Raw genomic sequence first — 13,766 nt, 5'->3', positions numbered from 1 at the left:
ATGATGTCGTAGCGGGTGGGCAGAGCCTCCCGCTGGTTTTACTACTAGTTCTATAGAACCGGACTGAATCGGGAGCAACCCACCACTGAGTTAGACCTATCATATATTGGGGGGGGGAGGTCATTCAGAGGATAAGGCAGGTGAGAAGGTTAATATCAGGGGTGAAAGACCAGGTATATGAAGGTTCTATTAAACTGATTTATTGCTACTCATTCCTATGCACAGGAATATTCTGAACTACTAGTTAACACCTTCTAGAGCTAGATAAGGGACAATGGAACACAAGGGGACATGTGGACTTAGTCTGCTTGTGGCCATGTACAAATTCTAAGCTGTCCCTCTTAATCCCTCTTTTAACTCTACTCCAGGTTCTACCACTCCTTTCCCTACAGTTACATATAACCACTGCATTTATAACCACTGACAAAAAAAGATTGGAAGCCGCTTCTTTATAAGCTATTTTTTCTTCTTCTATTTTCTTTCATAAATATTCACATTTCTTCTTTCCTTTCCTTTTTTTTCTAATATTTGTATTGCTTTTATCTTGCTAAAATCTCTTCAACAAGAATTTATACTTATAAAACTGAGGGCAGGGCCAGTCTTTGATACAATACTAATTTTGTCTGACTTTTGTTAGTACTTGTAAGGGGGTGGGATGAGCTGCTCAGAGCCTGGAGGAATTAAGTATCGCAGAAACCATAGTAAATAAAGAAATAAGTAATGGAAGACAGAAAATTAAATGTTTTTCTGTGCATTTCAAATCAGGTGACAAGGTTGCAGAGAGCATGAGTAAATCTCCAGTGAACCTCACATTCCATTATTATTTGTGCTGACTAGGCACATTACTCTCTGAGTAAGTGAAAACTTTGGTAAAACATATATGCGGTCAACCTCCTTCCTTGTAGCTACATGCCGATCAGTTTCAGGGCTGAACGATTTTAGCATACATGTATAGTGGAAAAGACACAGGTAATGAGAAAAACAGTTTGCTTTTAAGAGTTATTGCCTAATTATTTAGGTGGAGTAACTTGCAGGTTGTCCGACTGTATAATGGAAATTTTTATCAAAGTTAATCCAGGAACAGCACATTGATCTATAATTGTGATGGAACAGACCTAATTTTAGGAATGGGAAGGAATAAGCAAACTGCTAAGGGGAACTTTCAGGGGGAAAAAATTGTTCTGAGAAAGAAGAAAATGTAAGAAAGTCAAAATATCCCCCTCTTGATTTTTGTTTGATATAAGACGGAATAGAGAGATAGGCTTTCAAGATTATTTTACCCTACACAAGAACATTTCTGGAATTCCTGTCATGCTTGTTTCTTCCACTAGTCTAATTTGAAGGGCTGGCAACAATTCATTTGAATGCTTTCAAAATAGTCAATTGCTGTTCATTGCTCTATCTCTACTTGAATTTTAGAGGCCAGAGGAACAGCTGACAGACCAATTAACATCTCAAATTATGAGTGACATAAACAGTGCAGGTTTAATGGTTAGTAGCAGGTAAAATAACAGTACAGGCAATTAGCAATTAATTGCATACATGATTGGTTCCCGAAAAACCTTCTATTATAGAAAACATGTAGAAAACAATGGCATAAATTATTACGTGGGAGTGGGTGGGGCAACATTGTCAAAAACCAAAATGAAGTAAACAAACTATATCCAAACTCCTTTTTTTACTAAGGAATTGAAATCCACTATGGATGTTGTGATACTTCAAGTGAACAGCAGCAAAATGTTCTTCTCACTGAATTCTATGGCAATGTCAGTTTTTATTAATTGTTTTTGTTCATTAAATTTAATACCTCCCAAACAGAAGTGGGTGAAATAACAGTAAATCGTGTGACATAACTGGTGATTCATTTTACTGACCTAATTTATAAAGGTTGATATTGCCAGTCAAAATAAAACAGTCTTTGAATGGGCCTTGATGCATGTCTGGAGCTTATGCTAGGGCGTTTTGTCCAAGTGACCTTCTTAAAAAGGGTCATAAGGATTGTTCTCTTGGATCAGGCCATAAATCTATCTCAGCCAGCACTGTCTCTCACCCAGGAGTGGGCTTCCAAAATTTTAGCAAGGGCTTCTCTGCCCGGTTGCTGGGTGGGCGTGGCCATGGTGGGCGTGGCCTACTCAACCTCCTGACCACAGTGGTGGGGGCATTTTTTCCCTCCCTGGGCACCGGAGGCTTTCTTTGAGCCTCCGGGAGGGCGAAAATGACCTTCCCATGCTCCGGAGGCCCTCTGGAAGCCGGAAACAGGCCCGTTCCCAGCCTTCCTGAACTTCCAGTAGGCCTGTTTTTCGCCCTCCCCAAGCTTCTGCACACACCCTGCACTTACCTGCATCCAAAATAGGCTGTGTGGGGACTTCTGGGAGGGGCAGGGTGGGCAGGGCCAGCCAGAAGTGGGATTTGGGGGTTCTCCAAACTGCACAGAATCTTAACTGTTGGGACCCAGGCCCAAGTAGTTAGTACTCAGTCCGTGAAAACAAAAGAAACAAACTTTATTTGAGCAGCTGAGAATTACTTCATTACCAACGTCATTCAACTCAAATTAAAACAAATTTCTCCCAACACAAATTCCTCAGTCCTATCACAAACCTTGGTCTAATTAGGCAAACTGCCAAAGGCTTTCTTGGCAAATGTTCAGAAGTCACAAAAATAAATCCAAGACATAGATGAAGCAGAAGACAAAGCAGAAGGTGAAGTTACCAAAGTTGTTCTTCGGCAAAGCCCAAACGCCATTACTGGTCTGTTTTAAACCTTATGGGAGGGGCTAATCATCTCTTGGCCCTACTCCCGAGTTGTCCTTTTTGCTTGAAAAGCTCTTGCCTTCTGGCAGCTCTTCTCATGCATGCATTAGGAACAGGATCCTCCTGTTCTTCTGCCTCACTACTATCAGTCTCTGGAGGCTCTGGAGTCCGCACTTTACTCCCCGATGGCCCTGGCCTCACCTCAGCCTCATTGCTGTCTGACTCCGTTGCCAGCTCCGCAGGCTGCTGGCGGACCACAACGTATCATGTTCGGGGAGTGCGTGCTCACTGTTTACGAGCGATCACGCACTCCGGTCCCCCGGACTTTCCTCGTTCCCCGAGTAGTCTAAATCCCCAGAGCCTGGACCTTCGACTGATGCTATGTAATGCCAGGTCCGTGGTAAATAAAGCCCCCCTCATTTTCGATCTTATACAAGAGGGGGTTGCGGACCTGATGGGCATTTTGGAGACCTGGTTGGGCACAGAAAGTGGGGTGCCCCTTGTTCAAATGTGCCCACCGGGCTTCCGTGCATTTCATCAGCCGAGGGCCCAGGGGAGGGGTGGGGGGGTGGCGGTTATTATTAAAGAAGGTCTGGAGCCAAGGGAGGTCACTGTACCACAGATAGCCGGATGTGAGTCCCTCTTTATGAAGTGGGGCTAGGGGATGCAGGTGGGCTTGCTGATCACATACCTGGCTCCTTGCTGCATGACAGCAGCCCTGCCCGACCTGCTTGAGGTGATAGCCGGGATGGCGGTTGATATCCCCAGACTTATGGTTATGGGGGATTTCAACCTGCCGTCGGTCGGAGAATCATCAACGGCGGCTTGGGAGTTCATGGCTTCCATGATGGCCTTGGACCTGACCCAGTTAGTTAAGGGTCCCACTCACATCGGGGGAAACACTCTGGATCTGATTTTTGTCTCTGGACAGTGGCTGAATGATCTAGAATTAGGGGATTTAGTCATCAAACCCCTGTCATGGTCAGACCATTCACTCCTTCGACTTGACTTTCGAACCACCAACCCCCACTGCAGGGAGACGGGGCCGATTCATTGGTTCCGTCCCAGGCGCCTGATAGACCTGGAGAGGTTTCTGACGGAGCTTGGGCCATTTCCTGAGGATCTAGCTCACGGCTCATCTGAAGAACTAGTGGCCGCCTGGGAAAGGGCGGCGGCTGGGGCTTTGGATCGCATCGTGCCTTTGTGGCCTCTGACCCAAGCGCTGATCTCGACTGGCTCCTTGGTATTCTGAGGAGCTGAGAGAGATGAAGCACCAGAAAAGATGCCTAGAGAATGGTTGGAGGGCCAGTCGTTCAGAATCTGACCGAACACTAGTAAGATCTCATATTCAGGCCTACCTAGTGGCGATAAGAACGGCAAAACATGAGTATTTTTCCGCTCTTATTGCATCGGCAGATAAGCACCCAGCCGCCCTGTTTAGGGTGACCCACTCCCTCCTCCTGCAGGGAGCAAGGGAGGACCCCTTGCAAAGGCGTGCTGAGGATTTTGGACAATATCTGCACGATAAAATCGCTCAGATCTGGAACAGCCTGGACTCAGATTGGGTAGATTTGGGTGGGATGACGGAGGTAGGTCTTGGGGACGTTATCTGGGAAGAGTTTGATGCTGTGACTCCCGAGGACATGGACAGATACTGGGGAGGCTTAATGCGACCACATGTTTATTGGACCCGTGTCTCTCCTGGCTGAAACTGGCCACCCGGGAGGTTACACGAGGCTGGCTTCAGGGAATTGTCAACGTGTCTTTGATGGAGAATGTCTTCCCTACCGCCTTGAAAGAGGCGGTGGTGAGGCCCCTCCTCAAGAAGCCCTCCCTGGATCCAGCTGCTTTAGAGAATTATCGTCCCATCTCCAACCTTCGTTTTGTGGCGAAGGTTATTGAGAGTGTGGTGGCGCGACAGCTCCCCCAGTACCTGGATGAATCTGTCTATCTTGACCTGTCCCAGTCCGGCTTCCGGCCTGGGTACAGTACAGAGATGGCATTGGTTGCGTTGGTAGATGATCTCTGGAGGACCCAGGACAGAGGTTGTTCCTCTGCCCTGGTCCTATTAGATCTCTCAGCGGCTTTTTATACCATCGACCATGGTATCTTGCTGCGACGGCTGGAGGGGTTAGGAGTGGGGGGCACCATCTTTCGGTGGTTCTCCTCCTACCTTTCTGACTGGTCGCAGACAGTGTTGGCAGGGGGGCAGAGATCGGCCGCGAGGCGCCTCATGTGTGGGGTGCCGCAGGGGTTGGTCCTCTTGCCTCTCCTGTTCAACATCTATATGAAGCCGCTAGGCGAGATCATCCGTGGTTTTGGGGTGCAATATCACCTGTACGCTGATGATACACAGTTGTACATTTCCACCCCTAACCACCCCAACGAAGCCGTTGAAGTGATGTCCTGGTGTCTGGAGGCCGTGTGGGTCTGGATGGGGAAAAACAGGCTTCGACTCAACCCTTCCAAGACTGAGTGGCTGTGGATGCCGGCATCCCAGTACAGCCAGCTGACTCCATCGCTGACTGTAGGGGGCGAGTCATGGGTCCCCATGGAGACGGTTCGCAATCTTGGCATCCTCCTGGATGTACAGCTGTCTTTAGAAGAGCATATTACGGCCGTCGCCAGGGGGGCTTTTTATCAGGTTCGCCTGATATGCCAGTTGCGTCCCTTCTTAGACCGGGATTCCCTATGCACGTTCACTCACGCCCTCGTCACTTCCCGCCTGGACTACTGCAACGCTTTCTACATGGGGCTCCCCTTGAAGAGCACCTGGAGGCTCCAACTGGTCCAGAATGCGGCTGCGTGGGTAATAGAGGGAGCAACTCGAGGTTCCCATGTAACACCCCTCCTGCGCAAGCTGCACTGGCTTCCGGTGGTCTTCCGGGTGCAATTCAAGATGTTGGTTACCACCTTTAAAGTGCTCCATGGCATAGGACTGGGTTATTTACGGGACCGCCTGCTGCTATCAATTGCCTCCCATCGACCTGTGTGCTCCCATAGGGAGGGTCTCCTCAGGGTGCCGTCGGTCAGACAATGTTGACTGGCAACCCCCGGGGGAGGGCCTTCTCTGTGGGGGCTCCTGCCCTCTGGAACGAGCTGCCTCCAGGGATACGTCAACTCCCTGACCTCTGGACCTTCCGACGCGAGCTAAAGACATTTTTGTTCCATCATGCAGGGCTGGCTTAATATAGTTTTAATGGGGTTTTTTTATTAGAGTTTTTAGTTTTTTAACCAAATTGAATTAGTTTTTAAAAATGTTTTTAATTTTTGTGATTTCTTGTTTTATTTGGCTGTAAACCGCCCTGAGTCCTTCGAGAGAAGGGCGGTATATATATTAAAATAATAAAATAATAAATAAATAAATAAATAAATAAATAGAGGTTCTACCGAACCCCTGCGAACCCTCAGCAGCCCACCCAGGGGTGAAATATAAAATTTGTTACTACCAGTTCTGTGGGCATGGCTTGGTGGGGAGGTAATGTGACTGGATGGATGTGGCCAATTTTTTTTTTTACTTTTAAAAGCATTTTTTTACAGCCTCTTCGGCCGAAGAGGTTGTAGAAAAAATGCTTTTAAAGGGTTCTGACGATCCCAGCTGAGTTGCCTGATCGCCAGAGACCTTTAAAAGGTTTTTTTAAACAGCCTCTTCGACAAAAGAGGTGGTAGAAAAAATGCTTTGAAAAGGCTCTGACGATCTCATCTGAGCTGCGCGATCATCAGAGGCTTTTTTCCTTACTTTTAAAAGCATTTTTTCGGCTCAGCTGGGCATGCGGGGGGGAGGGGACAGGGATTTTTGCTACCGGTTCTCCAAACCATCCGCCGCCATCGCTACCGGATCGGATGATCCAGTCTGAACCGGGAGCATTTCACCCCTGAGCCCACCCCTGCTATCACCCACTGTTGGTTGGCTGTATTTGGGAAACTCATAAGAATGGATCTGAGGACAGTAGCTCCGTCTCTATGTCATCTTGCAGCAATCAGTAGTCAAAGCAAGTAGCCTACAATTCAATTGGCAGAACACATCCATAAATAATAGTAACCCCTGGCAACTTGATCTTCCATGATCTTGTCCTTTAAAAAAAACCACCTAAATTGGTTGCCAGTAAATTCCATACTGTCCATTTAATCATGGAGAAAAGAATTCTTTGGTTAAATCTTGTCCTTCAGTGTAGTTCAATGGTTGACCTAACACTGTCAGAAAGGAAGAAGATTCTCCTCCTGCATGTTTTCTGTATCATGTATGATTGTAAACATGATGATTCTCCTTTGCTCTCTTTTGTTCCAAACTAAAGAGTTCAGCTGCTATAGCTTTCAACACAAGGAACTACTCCACTGCGATTTTGGTTCCCACCCCCATTTTGCATCTTTCCTACCCTTGTAATATCCCTCTTAAGGATATTGTGCTTGTGTACCTTTTCATAATAACAGAGTTGGAAGGGACCTTGGAGGTCTTCTAGTCCAACCCCCTGCCCAGACAGGAAACCCTACACCACTTCAGACAAATGGTTATCCAACATTTTCTTAAAAACTTCCAGTGTTGGAGCATTCACAACTTCTGCAGGCAAGTTGTTCCACTTATTGATTGATCTGTCAGGAAATTTCTCCTTAGTTCTAAGTTGCTTCTCTCCTTGATTATGTTCCACCCATTGCTTCTTGTTCTACCCTCAGGTGCTTTGGAGAACAGCCCGACTCCCACTTCTCTGTGGCAACCCCTGAGATATTGGAACACTGCTATTGTGTCTCCCCTAGTCTTTCTTTAAGGCTATCCAATATTCCAAACATTATCCCATTATATATTTATTTAAGGACATTTTCACATCAGCAGTTCTGTTCTCTGCTCCTGTTCCTAAGGATTCCAAAGAGGGGACGAACCTTTTCTTTTTCTGACAGCAGCTGCATATTGAGCTGACACTTTTATTTTGCTGTTCATTCAGACTCCAAGATCTTTTTTCCTTATCAGTTGCTGCTCCTTCAGATCTTATCAAATATAATTGACGCTTAGGTTTTTGGGAAGTAGAATTCATTTCCAACAAAGTCCAGCTGGAATAGATTAGTTAATAGAATAGATTAATTCCAGCGGAATTATGATGGCTCTCCTTTGCTCTCCAGTGGAATTAATCTGTTTGCCACTTTAAAGCCATTTTATCTGGTTTGGAGAGATTGATTTGGAGCTTTTTGCAATGTCTTTTTAATTTTACCAACGTCAACAGTTTGGTATCCTCTGCAAACATGACAACCTACTGCTCTGTCGTAACTCTAAATCATTTATATAAAGATTACAATAAAAGAAAATATATAAAAGGTCAGGTTGATTCACACAGACATAGACAATAGACACAGAGAAATAAACCATATTTACACACCATTCGAAAGAGACAAAACAAAAGACCAGAATACACTCCCTCCAAAAGCCAATACTTAGATAAGCAGGAATTAACACCAGACAAACAATGAAGCAGAAAACAATATCCTAATTAAGGAATTACCAAGAAGAAAGCCAACACTACACTAACAGTGGCCGGGCAAAACAGGAAGCAAACCCCATACTCACCAACATTGATGATACTAGTTGGGTAATGAAGCATCTCTCCCCAAACTGATTCTTGTTCAAGAGGAGCTGACTTTGTCCTATTTGTCAATATGAGTTTCCAGTTTTTAATCAGTTATCTGAGAGTACCTGCCCTCTTATCCACGGTAATTTAGTTTACTTAGAAGCCTTTAGGAGGGAGTTTATCATTTTTTGGGGTCACCATAGTTTACTTGCTTATTAATAACCCCCCAAAAGTCTAGACATGGAGGCAAGATTTTGTTTTGTTTTTCAGTGAGGCCCATTCTTCTAAGTACTTTCTTATTTTCACATCATAATATTTTTAACTATTTTTCACAGAACAGATGTCAAGTAAATTTGCCTATGGCTTCCTTTCTTACTCCACAGAACCCTTTTTTTTTAAAAAAAAAATGGCTCTTATTATCCTTCTTGTCTATATATTAGCATGGATACATAAAATATTATCTGAGACAAAGCACTGCTTGTTGGGAACCTTGGAAGTAACTTCCAAAATATGTGCATGAATTATGAAGCTAGCTGCAGTTTAGTTGCTTTAATCTGAACTGTGAGAGCATTAATCTTCTTGATAAGAGGAGGAAGTTCAAGCTATAATGTGGATTCTGTTTAAATGGTTGTCTAAAACCCCAGGCAATGAAATAAACATCTGCTAATGGGTTTTTAGAAAAAGGAAAGTATCATCAATAATGCTTGAATACAGTGACCAATAAAATCTAAGCAAAAGAGGAGGGAGGAAAATTGTGTGTGTGTGTGTTAGCGGTGGGTTGCTCCCGACGTCATCATGGGTGATCTGCACATGCGCAGAAGTGCACGCTCCTGTTGCGAACCAGTAGTAAAGGTAAGTGGAATCCACCCCAGGTGTGTTTTGCCTCTTTATGTGTGAGAGTATTTCTTATAATCCCTCATCATAAATGTTGCAATAAAGCTAAAGATAACTATGAGGCAGTGGTGGAATTCATTTTTTTTTACTACCGCTTCTCTGTGTGTGGCTTGGTGGGTGTGGCAGGGGAAGGATACTGCAAAATCTCCATTCCCACCCCACTCCAGGAGGAAGGATACTGCAAAATCTCCATTTCCACCCCACTCCAGGGGGAAGGATACTACAAAATCTCCATTCCTACCCTACTCTGGGGCCAACCAGAGGTATTTGCCGGTTCTCCGAACTACTTAAAATTTCTGCTACCTGTTTATTTATTAAATTTCTCCAGAACCTGTCAGAACCTGCTGAATTTCACCCCTGCTATGAGGGAAATAGGAAAATTTTAAATCCAAACACCCTTTAAAGCTTTTATATTTATAGGGATTAAGTCGATTTTGTGTTATCAAGTTTTTCATGATTAGTTTAATTCTATCTAGTTATTGTCAGGGTTTTCTTGGATTGGCTTGTGTAATTGCCTATTTTATCTGGGGCCCCTTCTTTTAAACATTCGTTTGTTGGCAATACTATGACGAGACTTTAATAAATTGTACTGTAGTTGAGAAAAGGAGAGAGCTTGTGTTGCCAGAGGAAGAAGGTAGGTTACTATCATGGGAAGGAATCTATGGCAGTTGAACTGTAGAATTTGGGGTCCTATGGGAGGATCTCCAAAGGCAAAAACAGGAATAAAGAAAAGAATGAAGAAGATGCCTGTTGCAGATGAAGAGGGTCAGACGCTGGAGGAGGAAGAAATGAGGGTGGGAAGAAAGATGAGTTTGTTGCTGAAGGAACAAATGTGGAGGGAGTATAGAACATCAAAGCATTATTTATATTATAGCAATAGCAATAGCACTTATATGCCTCTTCATAGTGCTTTACAGCCCTCTCTAAGCAGTTTACAAAGTCAGCATATTGTCCCCAACAATCTGGGTCCACATTTTACCTACCTCGGAAGGATAGAAGGATGAATCAACCTTGAGCTGGTGAGATTTGAACTGCCGAACTGCAGCTAGCAGTCACCTGAAGTAGCCTGCAATGCTGCACTCTAACCACTGTGCCACCTTGGCTCTTATGTTGTGTTGAAGTTAGAAAATGAAAAGATGAAGCCTGTCATTGTCATTTCTTAAAATGCAGCAAATCAGAATCAACCTCTCTGTCATGACAGAAAAATAAAATCTTGAACCATTGAGAAGATGATAAACTCAAAAGTTTTACCTGCTAAAATAAACAGCTTATCTAAAATTCCAGATTGTTGTTCTTAAATCCAAACACAACATTTGAAAAGAGGGAATAAGAACAGTTAGGTGTTGAAAACAAATATTTAGTCTGTAATGTATTTAAACATTCACAGTTTAGTCTAGAAAAAGATAAACATGCCCATATGTCTAGTCAATTTTATAGATTGCTTGGTAATTGCAAACGGAAAATCTAAAGTAAGCAGGTATCTTTTATGGGAAAAAAATTGCTACTACATACTGTACTTGTTTTAAAAGCAATTTCTGGAAGAATCACACAATAATTAATGATCCTTTGTCAACAGAAAAGACATGCCTATTGTAATTCACCTTCTGAATATAGTTTTCAGTCTGGCAAAGCAAAATTGACCCATATCTGATGAGAATACTGTTTTCTCTTTCAGAAGATGGAAGAAGGCCCAACAGGAAGTTCAAATAGTACAAGTACAAGTAGCAAGATTGCTGGGGAGAGTAACTATATAATGCTGGGATTCTGATTTTTAAGGAAAAGTAAATGCAAGGACACACATTTTTAGAGTTAAAACATGCGGAATTTAATTAATGAAGAGGAAGGTTAAATAAGATCCCATGTCAAGAAAACTAATGAGATTATGAGTTCAAAATGAATTAGAATTCCTAAAGAAGAAGCTACTAAAACCATAATTGCAAACAATTTCTATAAGGAGAAAAAAATGGGAGCAACGGAAGAAGCTGTTATGGCTACCCAAAAACTTACCATAGTTCTGAAAGCAAAAGATATACAGGAAATGGAATGAGAACTAGGTCACAAAGGCAGCTAGGTAGCCCAGAAATGACATTAAATGAAATCTCAGAATAAGCTAATTAGTGAAGGATGCTAAGAAAATAAAAGGGACTTCTTTTAATGTGTTCAAATTAAAAGGGAAGAATTAGTATATTAGTTGCTCAGTAAAGATGGCAACATGCTAACAAGGAACAAAGGGAATACAGAGCTATTCAATTCATCTTCAGTTTTCTCTAACAATAAAAAAACAAAATATGTGTCTTGCCAGGTAATTATGAAAAGGGGCAAGGCTGAACAATGTAATAGAAACATGGTCAGAGTATACTTCTTTTAATTAAATGAAATATCAGGCCAGCCTGATATTTAAGGAAGTGCATCCTAGGGTATTGATGGTCTGTCCCCCATTATTTCTGAGGTATTTTGGAATACTGGTGAAATGCCAGATAACTAGAGGAGAATAACTGTTGAGAAAGACTAGTAAAAGAACAAGCATATAATATAAGTACTTATATTCAATATAAGTAGTCCTCAACTTATAACAGTTCATTTAGTGACCATTCAAAGTTACAACAGCATTGAAAAAAGTGACATATTACCATTTTTACACTTACAACCTTCGTAGCAGCCCCAGGATCATGTGATCAAAATTCAGATGCCTGGCAACTGGTTCATACTTACGACTGCTGCTGTGTCCCAAGATCATGTCCCCTTTTGCAACCTTTTGGTAAGCAAAATCAACGGGGAAGCCAGATTCACCTAACAACCATGGTACTAACTTATCAACTGTAGTGATTCACTTAACAACAATGGAAATAAATGCTGTAAAATGGGGCAAAACTCACTTAACAAATGTCTCCACTTAACAACATAAATTTTGGGCTCAATTGTGGACATAAGTCGAGGACTACCTGTACTCGAAAAGATGCCCAGATACAAAAAGGGTCTATGCTGATACTGATACTTATCATGTTCAACCACTCTAAATGTACTACATATATGAATATCCAAAGCACTGCAATTTCCCACACCTCTTCCATTCTGGATTTCTAGGATTACTATCCCCATAACTGACATTCTTCAACTATGTGGCAACTGTATCTCTCTAGTACCTGGGAATTCTGGGTGTTGGGTCCTATATATATAAGAAAAAAGCACTAAATAGAACAATATTACAATAGGTCTATGCATTCGTTAATTCATTCAATTTATGTCCCAAATTCTACTCATACTCAAGGTGTTTAAAGAAATGGATAAATTATATTAATATTTTATATTGAGCAGCATGGTGGCTTAGTGGTGAAGCTGCTCAATACAAAATTGAGAGTTCAGTCCTAGGTAGTGACAGATGTTTCTCTCCTAGGGCACAAAGAAAAAAATTTGCTGCGAACTCCGCATGGCATCAGGAAGGGCATCCAGCCAGTAAACACTCAGCTCTATCATGTCACCCCAATTCTACCCTGAATTAAGGGATTACAGGGTCATAAAAAGGGAGCATATATAAATATGTATAAAATGTTAATGTAGAACTCTCATGTCTATTTGATTGTTTGCAACCTTCAATTGAGCGAAATTGGAAAGGCAACAATTATTGAACCAAGGTAACTCAAATAGAGCTAATCCAGAGGATGCCAGAATCCATGACTCATTTGTGAATGAAATTTGGAAAAGTTGTGGTTGCTTCAGTGCCACTATGCCTTTCAATTACAGTTTGCAGAAGCCCATAGGTTGTGTGGTACAAGGGAAGAAGGGAAGGTTGTTTCTCCACCCTCTTCCCCATCTGTGCAATCTGCAATCTCTTCCCCATCTGTCACAAAGTATGTATAAAAGGAGCAGAGTTTTCATTTTTATGGTGTGGCACCAGTGGTGAAATTCAGCTGATTCTATCCAGCTCGGGCAAACCTGCCCGGACATCATCACGTCCCATTTTTGATCCTCTGTGCATGCGCAGAAGACTCTGTGCATGCATGAAGGAGGTGCATGTGTTCACATTTGCAAACCGGTAGCGAAGGTAAGTGAATTTCACCCCTGTATGGCACTCATTTCACCATATGCCCTTTTGAACCCTATATGGCATGGGTGTCAAACTCGCGGTGTCACGTTGCCATCACGTGACTTTTCATGATGTTTTCTCCATTCACGGATCTGGGGTGGGCATGACCTGTATGTGACATATCCAGTCAGTGAGCTGTCAGTTTGACACCCCTGCTATATGGAGATTTCACAGAAGGTATCCAAGTATGTCTTGGCTCACACTTAGTTGTATCAGTTTAGTGAATGTGAACATTATTTATTTATTTTATTTGTCAATAAATTCAAGAAAACAAGTAACAGAGTAGACACAGACTTGGACACATGAAAAAATTTTGGCACAAAAAAATGGATATAAATAGGCAAAACATAGCCATAAACACAGAGAATGATTACATATAATTGGGAACAGTAGGACAGGGACAGTAGGCACACTGGTGAGCTTATGCATGCCCCCTTAAGGACCTCTTAAGAAACATGAAAGGTCCACGGTAGACAGTTTATG

The sequence above is a fragment of the Ahaetulla prasina genome, chromosome 5, assembly GCF_028640845.1.
Source record: "Ahaetulla prasina isolate Xishuangbanna chromosome 5, ASM2864084v1, whole genome shotgun sequence".
In the NCBI taxonomy this organism is placed as follows: Eukaryota; Metazoa; Chordata; class Lepidosauria; order Squamata; family Colubridae; genus Ahaetulla; species Ahaetulla prasina.
Note: the sequence above shows the minus strand (reverse complement) of the source record.